Below are 13,036 nucleotides of genomic sequence, written 5' to 3'. Positions count from 1 at the left end.
CATATCGACGTATAACGAGGAGACAGAGATCGAATCTCCATTTTCAAAGACTCGAATATGTGCGGAATGTACCGAATGATCGTGCGGAGGTTTTCGAATTCAATTTCCCCTGTGCGATCTGCAGCTTATTCAGATACTCGAAACAATGCGTTTCGCATGGTGTACCAAACGAGCTTACGTCGATGCAGATTGCGTTTTATTACGCAACAATTTTCTATGGATACAAATTAGACTATAGAAGCTGGTCCACGGACTTACACCATTTCTCAGCATCGGTATTTACAGCTCCGCAGTAATTCAGTCGGATCGATCGGATCATGTACTATGGTATACTCGCGTTAACCACGCCGCTATACGTGGCCCGTGCCGGCTGCTTTCTCTGTCTGCCCTCGATAGCTCCTTCAAAAACCTCGAAGGCTCTGATTCCTTCATTCAACGGGATACGTTAATACGTAAGAACCCGACATTCCCGAGCGGCCCGCGCGCTTCCTTTTTCATTTAAATATTATCATCCAGCGCTTGAAAACGGCGACGATTTTTTCGCGGCTTTTGCATGTTTTTTTCGAAAACTCCACTGTTCGAAAACAGAAAATTAGTTACGTCATTGGAAAAATTACCAGGACGGGTTATTCGAGCTTTTCGAAGCTCGATTATACCTAATGGATTTTCGAATCAAGCTCGGTGATTATGATATTGACTTGCATGAGAAACTAGAAAATTTTTTAATCGAAAATGAAATGAAATATCTGGTTCTCGGTATTTGCACGCTAATCGTTATCTCATGCATTAATGTATCGGATATCTGTAAAATTTAATCTCGCAAGTAATTCGAATACATAAATCTTTTGAAAGTGTATTCGAAACCTGTACACCGCACTATCTGTATACGGGTCTGCGAACTGCATTATGCTGTAGATATAGCCTAGTAAATTCTATGTTACGGAAGTGAATAAGGATATGTACACATCGTATCGCACAATTATCGGTATAATTAGCTGCTTAATTAACTGTAGTCGGAAGAAAAAGTTTAAGTTTACACGACTCACATTAAAGCGCAGGTTAAGGCGCGTGATAGTGAAAACTTCAGGCGCTCGCGTGGATCGTCTACGACTCTAATAGGTTGAGATAATCCGGCACGTATATCGTCAACTCTCTAATAATTACTTAGCAGTAAATAATACGGATTTTAGGGATTCTTGAAGTTCATCCTTTCGTTGACCCTTTAATATTGACCTGCCCAGTCGGAATTTCTGGATTATAATCGACGGTAATCCGAATTTTGTATTTTTCGAAACGGTTCGATTTTTACCACATCATCATCGAACGCGTGTACGTGCAGATGAACACTCAAGGCTATCCCTTGTCTCGAGAATAAAGTGAGTCGCGATGGACTCTCGCTGTTCATGATCTCCGATGTGAGAAAGATTAATGTTTCAGATCATTTATATTTCTGCAGCAATTTCCAGATCCTTCGATCTCCTACTTTACAAACCATCGATTCGAATCTCGAAATTATACGAACTTCAAAACGATTCTTATCCTCGGGTCGGGTTGCGCACGGAGTTCGACGTAAAAGCAGCCTGCGCGCGATACAATATTCCCGCAATATTATTCAATCGTACGAGATCGAGAGAAAATGAAAGACGATGCGGCGAGCCATTTTGATCTTTCGAATATCCGTGACACGATCATCCTCGTCATCGTCGTCGTTCTCGACTCATCCACTGTACACTGAATGAAAATAATACTCGATATTTCTCAATCAAATAACCCACACTGCAGTTGTAAACGCGGTGTACGAGGAATTTTCATATATAGGTATATGGTGTAATGATTCTTAATGCCTGTGACACGCATTCTTTGACGGTAGATTATTACACTTTTAATTATCGTTTAATCGCTCTCCCCGTGATCCTGCCGGGCCACAACTCGTCGTTACCGCTGCGCTTGCACATTTCGCTATAATTGCGGAATTCGAACAGATCTTTGTACCGTGCGGTTTATAAAATAAAAAAAAAAACAAAAAAAAAATTATCCGATCTTGAATAAACGGTTGCTCATATTTTACACGCGTCGATACTGTGCGTAATCCTAGCTGCGTCAAGTGTTGTCGGATTTTTAATCCAAGCGAATTATATGGGTAACGAAATACGCTGTAACGTATCGGTTACCCATATAGCAATTTGAAATTTAAATATAATACAGAACACACGAGGTCATTAGCATATATGTGCCGGGTATGGAATACACATAGAAAATCGTGACCGATCTAAGCGTGTCCCATTAAGATTGTATCGAAATAGACTAAAAAATCTCTTACGTAATCCTCATAAATATACTCGAATTTTTTTTTTACCGATAAACCGAGAGAACCGTAACGTAAGACTAGGTAGGCATATGCCGAGTCGTCGATGGAATTAATTTCACTTAAACGTATGAGATAACCTCGTTCACTAGCAGACTGCATCGCGCGATATTTCACCATCGATTTTCATGCATTTACGACGCGTAACATTCTCAATTTTCAACGTGAAATTTTTCTTTTTTTTTTTTGTTTTTCTCGCGCTACACCTCGAAGTAGGTATGAGAAATATAATGACATTTCGATGTAGGTACTGTTATATCCTCGTAGCGTGGCGACGAAAGTCTGTAAGGAAAATCGTGACTCACGTAAGACACCGAGAATATCCTGGCGATCGTATTTTAACCCGTTGTTTTTAGACACGCAGGTTTACGTCAGCGATCAGAAATGAAATAAAGAAATATTCAAAAGCGAAAGAATGAATAAACATTGAAAAATACAATACGTCGTCGCTGCTGTACCGCTGCAAATTACAAATGCAAACATATGTATCTTCTATGAAATTTTTGTACATCTCGGGATAATTATTGAGCATCGTTTGAGAACGAATTCATGCGAGATTTGAATGCTTGGAAAGAATTTTTTCACACGAGCGATCAACGAGGGATGGATTTTAAATTCGATTTCGCACGGTCGAACGAGGCATTTCATCGCTATGCGGGCATCGATGTCTCCCCGGCTCCTCTCTTACGGCTATTGGCTATATTTTCGTACCGCGCCTCGTTCTTTTTGTTTGTTTCTTCTAATGTTTCGTCTGACTTTACTTACGTTTATCTGCTGGTGAAAATCCTCCTTTCTTCGAAATTTTCTTAACAGAAAACGTTACGTAACAAATGTAGTACAGGCGTTAAATAAATTTATCTATACACAATGTCACAAATGTAAACTTGGCACGTAATAAACTTTATTATGTAACATTATTTATGGAAAATTTTCTAGTAATAACACTCGATTACTTTTGTCGTACCTATTTAACAATTATATGCACACCAATGAGCGTTCACTTTTAACTGTACATAAACTTTTTAATTCCATCCAAACTTTCGCCAGCTGTGTGTATATTGTAGTTTGTATAATAATTTACGAATAACGATCAAATGTTTCGTTACAGTTTCGAGTTTGAAAGTCTCAAAACACGTTTATTTACACAATAGATTTCGCATTCTCACGAAAAAAGAAAATCTAATAAACTATGATGTTAATTTAAAAAAAATCAATTGATTCTTTTTTTTATTTTATTTCACGTATTCATAGTTACGAGAAAAACGAGCACCCGGATGTCATGCACGACGACTAGATTCTTTTTCGACTTGGATATTCAAAATTCGTACTTGAGAATTTCAGTCGACGTACGTTTTGCTTTTGAATCTTTGTCTCTTGCTTGGTTTTCTTCTTCTTTTGTTTTTATTTTTTCAATTTATTTACGATTTAATTTCGTTCAATTTTTTTAATTCAATCGTAAAATCTAGTGGTAATGATAAAATAAATAATTCCGAAGAAACCGTCTGGACTTCCCACGGCAGGGAAAAACTGTGGGGAGACTTCTCACAAACCTCTTGCGTTTCGGATGGAATCGGGTTGAGGTATGCGGACGACCTCGCCTACGGACGAAGTACCTCGCAGAGCCGCAATATGGCTCCTGTACGATCGTCAGAAGTAATTGTACCGTTATATAGGTATATTCGTTGTACAGGTGGCAGGTATAACAGTTCGTATTATATACGTTTTCCAAATGTACGGGGGCCCCTAATCGTCCGGGTCGCAGGCCATTGTCCTCCAAAAGATTCACACAAAAAATATTCTATCACTCGCTTCGAACGCGAGAAAACGAAACGAAGGAAAGTCTGCAGAATATTTCATTCTGTTACAGATTTTTACCGATATTTTCAATCCTCGGTGAACTTCGCTCGAACTCAAATTTCCGGATCTATATACCTGCAGGTGATTTGAAAAATGGTTTCTCGAAAAAGAATTCAGTTCACTCGTGTATATCGTTTTTTCTTTTTCCCAATCAGCGATGACAGGGGTGGTTTTCCTTTGCGGGGTTTTCGAGACTGAAATCGGGAATTTTTTTTTCCTCATGACAGTTTGGTCCAGTTACTAGTTTACAGAAGACGGTTGAAAGAGGCTTGGTAAAGTGAAAGATTAGTTGATTCTAATTTTATCTAGCTCAACGAAACCGGAGTTGGAAAAAATGTTTTTAAATTTATCGAGACCGTATCTGTGCATGTGCATGTTCACATTTCATAGGCATTGTACGTACATGTTGATAAGTATAACCGGTTTTTCGAGAGTCGTTTGGACACAGAGGATCACGTCGAGATGAGTCGCATATAACACGTGCTTTTTCAAACTATACGTGTCTTTTTATCATACTCTTTTTTTTTCTCTTTTTTCTCTTTTTACCTCCGACGGTCGAATCACTTGCACAGACGATGATGAGTTTCTTTGACAAAAGACGCACATTCACTCTCGTCAATTTGTGGTATCTACATACCCAAGTTTTTTTTAGCCCTTAGTGTTACGTGCGCGGAAAATCGTATTCAAAAATCAAAAACGAAGTTTTTGATTGGTAAGCGATGAACTGTGAAGATGGTCAGATGTTGGAACCGTTCGTGAACGATAATATTACTAAACTCCTTTGATTATCTAAATTGAACGAATCAAAGTGCGAAAATTGAGAATTCCATAACTGATATCAGCCGAAACAGGGAGTCGAAATATCCTCAATAATTCTGTGCCGTTTGCTGATAATCCTCAATAATGAAATCTTAACCAGCCGTAGTCAAAATATATTCAGCTCGAAAAAGCTTCGACAGCAGGTCACACGAAGAACTTTCCAACAGTCCATACTACAGGTTTCTTCTCCGGTAGCCTCAATTTCCAGCGAAACCATTGCCTGCAGTTGATAGTCTGGTCTTATATCAACCGTTGAAAAACATCTGTGACAGAAGAAGATGAACGATTTAAAACCTCATTGAAAAAAAAACCTTAATTAATAGGCTCATTAAAGGAAGAATAAAATGTTTCAAAAATTTGTACAATCCAACGTGGACAATTTTTTTAGATGGATTGCATCGTCTCGTCGTGACTTCGAATTTAATTATCTACACATTAATTATGCTCTATTTTGATTTATCAATAAAAGAAATTCAATTAAAAATGAATCACGCTATAAATAGAAGCAGGTACATGCGTACCGTGTATAATTCAAAGTATTTCATCCGTCAGCTTATTAATACTTGATATTATTCCGATTACAACTCCGCGTGCGTTCTTCTTTTAGCTACGGGTATACGTATCAATTTCATTATCAGTTTGGAACCGTCAATCATTGCGCAACTCCGCGTGTATGTCTGTCTGTGTATTTATATAATAAAATGACACATATGCCTCTCGACCGATAGATAAAGGATACATCGAATGACACTTTAACAATTTACAGCGCGATCATCAATTGTTTCGGGGAGTATAAACGAAATTGAAAAGAGAAAAGGAAAAAGAAATTTTATGTTTGTCCGTAAATGGAAAGTACACGGCGCAGCGCATATGCCTAATTGGAATGATAACTATTTTAAACATATAATATAAACCCCCCCCCCCCCCCCCCCCCCCCCCTTGTATAGTTCATATACGTATATTATTTTTCTTCTTTTTTTTTTTTTTTCATCGACTTTACGCGATGTTTGTTCAATGATAAGAGCACAGCCTTCGTGTATATGGTTCACATTCGCTCTACCCTGCACAGGTATAAATTTATGGCGTCTGAAATACATATATATATATATAATAAAGAAAAACGGGGAGCCGAGCGGGTAGAAGAAAAAATGAAGAGAAAAGTGAGACGAAAAGAAAACGAAAGGAAGTATCGCATAAGCCAGCTTTTCTTCGGTCCTCGCGGGGTGGATTTTGAATTGATATGGATAAGATGACACGCCATACAGTTTTCAACTTTGATATACGCTCGATTTCAAATGGAAAATCATGTCTGGATTGGATTGGGACGTGAGTTGAAACAACAATTGCATCAGAAACGCAAGTTTCTAACGGTATAGAATATTATGGGGGTCCAATTTTTCTCCTCCGTATCAAACCGTACGATGTATACTTTTTCCTTTTTTATTACATCACTTCTTTTTTTCTTCGTGATGTAACAATAACGCGCCTGCAGAGTTTTATCCGATAAACCATAACGAGAATGTCTTCGAAATTTAATTAACAAAATGTCAACCGCATGTAACGCGTAGAATAATTTAACAACTTTGAAAAGTGAACGGTGTTTGTATAATTATTGCCATTGATTTTAACGCGATTGCTTATATAAAATGATTGATTTATCGGCGAACCTCTAAACGCCGTATTTCATTCCATTGATGTTCAAGACTTCGTACGATTGTCGTAAAATTCTTGTCGATATTGCGACCCGTTTGACGAAAAAAACATTTACAGGTATTCGCACACGCTCATATTTCACTGTCCATTTAATTACGACCTATGTTACAACGGACAGAAGTTATGCCAACTCGATCAGCAGATCGACCGAAATTTACACAAGAAAATATTCTGTTCTGCTTCACGGTGGAATTGAATTTTTAAATCCACCGACATCGCGCTGTACAAATAGGTTTATAGATATGGGAAATAAAAGAAATTGTTTACAGAACCCCATTATCACGGTGTCGTGAGGTGTTCGATTTATATAACGGTGCTTCATGTACGCATCTGACGTTCGCGTTCTATTGAAATGTAACAGAAATAATTACACGCTTTTTCTCTCGTTCGATTTTCTAGATCGATAATTTTTTTACTAAGATCAAGTTTCCAAGTAGTTATGGGTATGGTTGTATATCCTATAGAGAGGATTTATCGCCGATCGAAGATCTGCCAATTTTGTTCTTTTTGTTTATTGATTTAAACATGCTGAAAGATTCCCAGAAATTGATTCATCGCGAATACCTCTTTGCGATATTACCTATTTATTGGTTTACGAGACGACAAAAAAAAATGGACGGAAAAAACGGATCGATGATCCAGCTGTTTCGATGAGGAAGGAATGAATTTCTGATTTACGGTGCAGTGAGTCGTGGTGATTATTATAATGGGCAAATTAAAATAGCGAGGTGATTCATTTCTACGAAAAGTTTCAGAAATATACGTGAAATGAAATGAAATTAAAAAAAAAAAAAAAAATTCATACAGATGCGCAAGTAACTAGTTGAACATAAAAGGAAGAGATACTAAAAGGAATAAGAGAAAAAATTATCAAAGTACATATCTATACAAGTAGGAGAAAAACGAACGAAGAGAAAAAGTTTTTCGACTACACCGTTCTTTATTCAAACTTGTAATAACGTTTGGCAGATGTTTTTGATATAGTAGCTTCTCGGGAATCGTCAGCTATAGAAACCAATGTATATCTATAGAGAAACGAGCTGGTTCGCGCGCGCGACTGGCTGTTACCCGCGCAAACTTTTATTGAAGCAATTTAAGTTGTGGACCGTGGCCAAACTTTGTTTTTTTTTTTTCTTTCTTTCATTTTCTTATTCATTCTTTTTACTCTTTTCTTTTTCATTTTATTCAATTTTTTTTGTTTCTCTCCCTTTTTTATTCTTTACTCCCATCCGTAAACTTCTCTTCGCGGCGATGATTATTTTTCACATTAATTATCGCGAATAATCCTTACCACCGTACGCCCATTGATTAAAATTGTAATTTCAGTTTCGAGATTCGTGAGGTTATTCTTTCGTACGATGTTTGAAATGCAGGTAGAAGTCTCGAGACCGTGGCATCCGCCAGCTGCGGCATCGGAAACGTATCGCGTCTGGTTGATCATCGCGGTGTAAAATTTCCCTATCGGCTATGGATCAGTAATGGATTTCACAGGGATCGTCGCCGACCATTGAGAGATCGAACGCCGCCTCCTAGTCAATCGCCGACAATTACTTAGCGAACAAAACATCGTCGCTGCGGTTCGGTCGCATAAAAACGGAAGCCGATACACAATACTTCTTCGCGCTGCAACCGATCTATATACATATACACATGTACAGTACTTTAAGTATACAATTCTATGTAAGTATATATATATATAAAGGCTAAAAATCGATCGCCGCTGTGTCAGAGCCCCGGCCTCGTGCTGCAGCAGCAGCAGTAGCAGCAGCGGCGTAGAACAAGAACAAGAAATTAACTCGGATCTGGATCAAAAGGCGGCGAACGCAACGCTCCCGGCTATGGCGAAGGTCCTTTGGGACGTGATCCATGAAAACCGAGATGTAAAGGGCAAACCGATCGACCGGGAGCCGCGACAAAAAATAAATCTCTTTCCGAAGTGAGATCTTCTTTTTATGCACGTCAAACAGTGCACAGCAGGTATTTTCATCCATCCCGATTCCGACCGATCCTTGATCGTAAAATTCCCATCCAAAGGTGACGCGATGCATCGCCAAAAATTTATCGATAATATGGAAGACCGACGAGAATAGTGGATTTTTTTTTTAAAACAGCTGCAGATGATGTGCTTCCGGCCTGTCTGCCACGAGTGTTGTATAACTACGTACTTGTCACGTGAAGCGACCGACGAATGGCAGAAATTGCGAAGTACGTGCTTAATATACGGATGGCTCTAGGAGGGGCGGTGGCTCCGGGGTTTCCTTAAAATATAATTATTCACGGCTGAGATATCAGCACCCATTTTGTAATTCCGACGGTGCCAACTCTGCAGCGGATTCGAGCTTGGCACAGTAATGTCTTCGTTTAATTTCTGATACGTTCGTAACTCGCGAACAGTGCACTGCAGGGTATAGAGGGGTAGAGGTGTACACCCGTGCGCTACGCTGGCAAACTTGGTTTATACCTACCTCGCGAATGTAATTTATGTAACGCGTGTGTGTCTGTGAGTGTTTAACTTCCTCGCCAAGAGTTGTTAGTACGATATCACATACCGCGGAGTACGAAGGTACAGAAATTCCAACTCTCGCGATACGGGGCAATCGATAACGAAGTAGGATATTAGATAGGATAAAAATTCAAATTTATCCAAATACGTATATAGATCGCTGGTGATCAAATTTTTTATGATAAATGCGTCGAATAGATTCCAATATCGGAGTAAATTCAACTGCGTTATACGTACACATGCATATGTATACATGTATAAATAAGCCATCCATCGAAAATTCAGCGAACCGCGCGCGCGGTGTGATTTGAAATTCGTATATGCCCACCCTGTTGCACCCCCCCTCCCCCCACCGCCCCCCGCGTTCCACTGTGCAAGGTTTATATGTAGAAATATATTTATCCGTAGCCGGGTATATATGTAACAGAAATACGAGTACATGGAATACTAGATTTCTATGTATCTGCATATCGATATATTATAGACAAGTGGTGTGCAGCGTCGGCAACATCGGCGGCCATTCGTAACCGAATTAATTAGGCAAATCGGTGGCCGCGACGCAGTTACAATTAATCTGTGACCGCTTCGTGTATTATGCCCTCGAGTTCGATATATGCGCGGACATAGATATCCGCGTATATATAGGTGTACACATCCGTTGCGTGTATCTATTATAGACGATCGTTGCACAATATAGCGCATAAATTTGCATCCGTATAAAAGCGACAAATTATTTAAGCTGATTCGGGTGAAATTTCAGAATTTCCTGGGCATAAAATTGATTTTTTCTATTCCGTCGTTCGACGGAACGAGAGAAGGAAACGTGATGGATTTTTGTGCAATCGGCTGTAGGAAAAGGCGGCGGTCATTTCTACGAACTGTTTGCAAAACTGTGAATTGCTTATTAAACATGTTATCAGTGTGTATATTTTAATTATCAGTGTTGCGGTCGGAATGCTAATTAAAGAGTTTCGAGGATTTAAATTAATAAAGATACATCAATGAATTTCCAACTTATCATTTTGTATACACGAAAGCGATAAGCTGTATCGCAAACAATGATTAGGGGGTAATGACAGCGGTAAGTATGTAACGTATGGTATGTACATAGGTACACCAAAAAATAGAAATCTATTATAGTACAAACATAAATATCGCAAGTACGTATTACGTAAATGTATATATACAATTAATCGCAGCTCGGAGCAAAACTGGATACGAATATTATATAACGAAACGATAATTCACGATAAACTGAAAAGTGACAAATCGGGTTGAGAAGCCTCGTTAGAAATCTCTCGCGAAAAAAGCTTCGATCGACCGAAATAGTCGAAAAATCGTCGCGTTGTAATCACACTGACGGAACAAATCGCGAGTCCGGGGAACGCGATTTCCGTAGCGCGAACGATTCCAAAATGTCGAATCGCGCGAAGATATATATACACGTATATCTACGTACCTGTGCAGCGGTCATCCGAGTTATACCTTCGACCGTGTACAACGCACACGAGGTGGTTGAGCCGGTGGTTCGATGGTGTTTGTTAAGTGGTGTTCGCGGATACCACGCATTCGTCGTGATTTGTGGCGAACGCTTAAGTCTAAATTGCTGTCAGGCTGCAACCACCCCGGTCGCTCTCCATCGCTTTATACGACGTAGGTATACATACGTACACGTACGAGCGAATAGCTCAACGTACACACCTGTATAACTACGCGTTCGCGTACGTGTACAGGGGTGTCTGCGAGGTGTACCGAAATCTCAAATGTCTATTGTCAGCATCGCACGTTTCCCGACACATCCGTGAAAATTATGAAGAAACTCAGGTGAAATAATTACAAACTACAACTAAAAATCTCGTGGGAATCGCGGCGCGAGAGAAAGGTTCAATATGTATATATATCTATGATGGTACTATAAAATTGTAATTTACAAACTATATCCCAGGTGACCGCGGCGTGAACAATTTTTTTTTCTTTCTCAATTGTTTCAAATTTCTTCGTGTGTTACGGGGGTAAAAAAAACTACCGCGACTACATGGATCATTAAATTTCATATACAATATACCTACTGGTGTACATATATTTTTCTGCACACGTATAGTTAGTGTACATTGCAGACAGCAGCAGCGCAATGTTTAACGCTTCTTGAGTGGATATTTTAATCAGTGTTCCGGTTGGTTTCATATTATTTCCGGTTATGCCTACCCAATGAGCCGTGCTCGGCGATCGGTACGGTGGAGTAAATTTGAGTAAAAAAAAAAAAAAGAAAAAACGGAATAGAATATAAAATAAAAGTAGTAACAAATTATATTATCCAGGGCAACGGAGCGTCGCATTGCATTATTGACGAACACGAGAAAAAAGCAAAAAAACAACAAAAAAAAATGATTCCAAACTCTGATAAATTTATAATAACGAACTCCGCAGGATGCATATGAAATACCACCGAAGACAGACCGTAAAAACTGACAAATCTGCGGAGAATGTGCATATTTTGCCGTGATATACATATATATCTAATATAATATGCGAGGATCGAGTGGCCGCTTATCGAACCATGAATTCCTTGAACTTTATTCATTCGAATGAAAGGAGCCGGTAACGTATTCCAGCGTGGAATATATCTTTGACAACTCAATAATCGCGAGCATTTTTCACAACAAATGTCAACCGAGAACGATGAAAATTTTACCCATCGCGCGTTGCGCACGGGGTGCAACTCGTTCGTTGTACGCAGGTGGGTCGCGAAGGGTATCCCGAATAGAATCGAACGCCGATAATTGTTTCGAACAATCCGGGATTAGGACCTGAAATATACGGGCATCGCGTGAAAAGGTTGCCATGGCGACGCGTCGACGGAATTTCAAGCCCTTTAACTCCTACGTATACGTATACGTGTATGTATACAGGTACCGAGTTTCGGGATCTGATACACCCGACGACGAACTAGGTCCTGCGCGATCGCATGTGAAACTTTGCGAGCGTTGACGCGGGGAGATGTTTGTACATAAAATACAGCGCACAATGCGCGTGTGTAAATGTGGAGGATGTACAACGTGTATTTTTGTACGGAGAGTCGAGAGATGGGGAAAAAAAAAGGGAGAAAAATCGTCGGAGAGGATCCTCGGCGGAGAGGGTCAGCTGAGAAATAAAATAGAGGGGGATACTCGCCGCATTTGGTATATCCGAACAGGGGCGGAGTCACGGAATACGAATACCGCACGGGGAGCTTTTACCGCCACACCGTGTAGATTCCGACCACGCCTTTCTCCTCTTCGTATCCCTTCCAGCGCGGTATTTCTCCCTCTACCGTATCCCTCGTTTTCCCTCTCTGTCCTCTCCTCTCCCTCTTATTTCTCGCTTCCCGTTTTTTACCTCCCTCTCGAACTATATTCCTCTTTCTTCGGAGGATGGGAGTAAGCTAAGACCGAGTAAGCTAAGACCGAGGCTAACACCGACGTGTGTATATCGCACCTACTCTTTTACACGCCGTCGTTCTTTCTCTCTTCGAAAGTTCTTTTTTTTCTTCTTCTTCGTCTTCTTCTTCTTCGTTTAATCTCCCTCTCTCTGTCTCTCTCTCTCTCTCTTTTCGCCGCTTCAGACCGACGATGAACCGGGAACGGCAGCAGCCCGGCACCGCCACTCCACTCGCGGAGCCATTTCATTTTTATTATCGCTTTTTAAAACAACTGGCGAACCTCGCCAACGCTAGTGTTGCAGCATCAATCTATATTAGCCGCTAATTTTATATTATTACGTTGCACACACCCCTACCGGTA

At 39.9% G+C, this 13,036-nt stretch overlaps 1 protein-coding gene across 1 annotated transcript in view; it reads right to left on the bottom strand.

The window, feature by feature from the left end:
- The window catches only part of LOC105693576 (unconventional myosin-XV), a 75,272-nt gene extending 71,356 nt beyond the window's left edge, over nucleotides 1-3,916 (bottom strand). The window contains exon 1 of the mRNA XM_048653605.1: nucleotides 3,131-3,916. The gene's annotated coding sequence lies outside the window, so the exon portion shown is untranslated. The remainder of the gene's footprint in view (nucleotides 1-3,130) is intronic.
- Nucleotides 3,917-13,036: the final 9,120 nt, after the last annotated feature.

This window comes from Athalia rosae, chromosome 4 (assembly GCF_917208135.1).
Source record: "Athalia rosae chromosome 4, iyAthRosa1.1, whole genome shotgun sequence".
Taxonomy (NCBI): domain Eukaryota; kingdom Metazoa; phylum Arthropoda; class Insecta; order Hymenoptera; family Athaliidae; genus Athalia; species Athalia rosae.
Note: the sequence above shows the minus strand (reverse complement) of the source record. Positions and strands in the feature narration are given on the sequence as shown.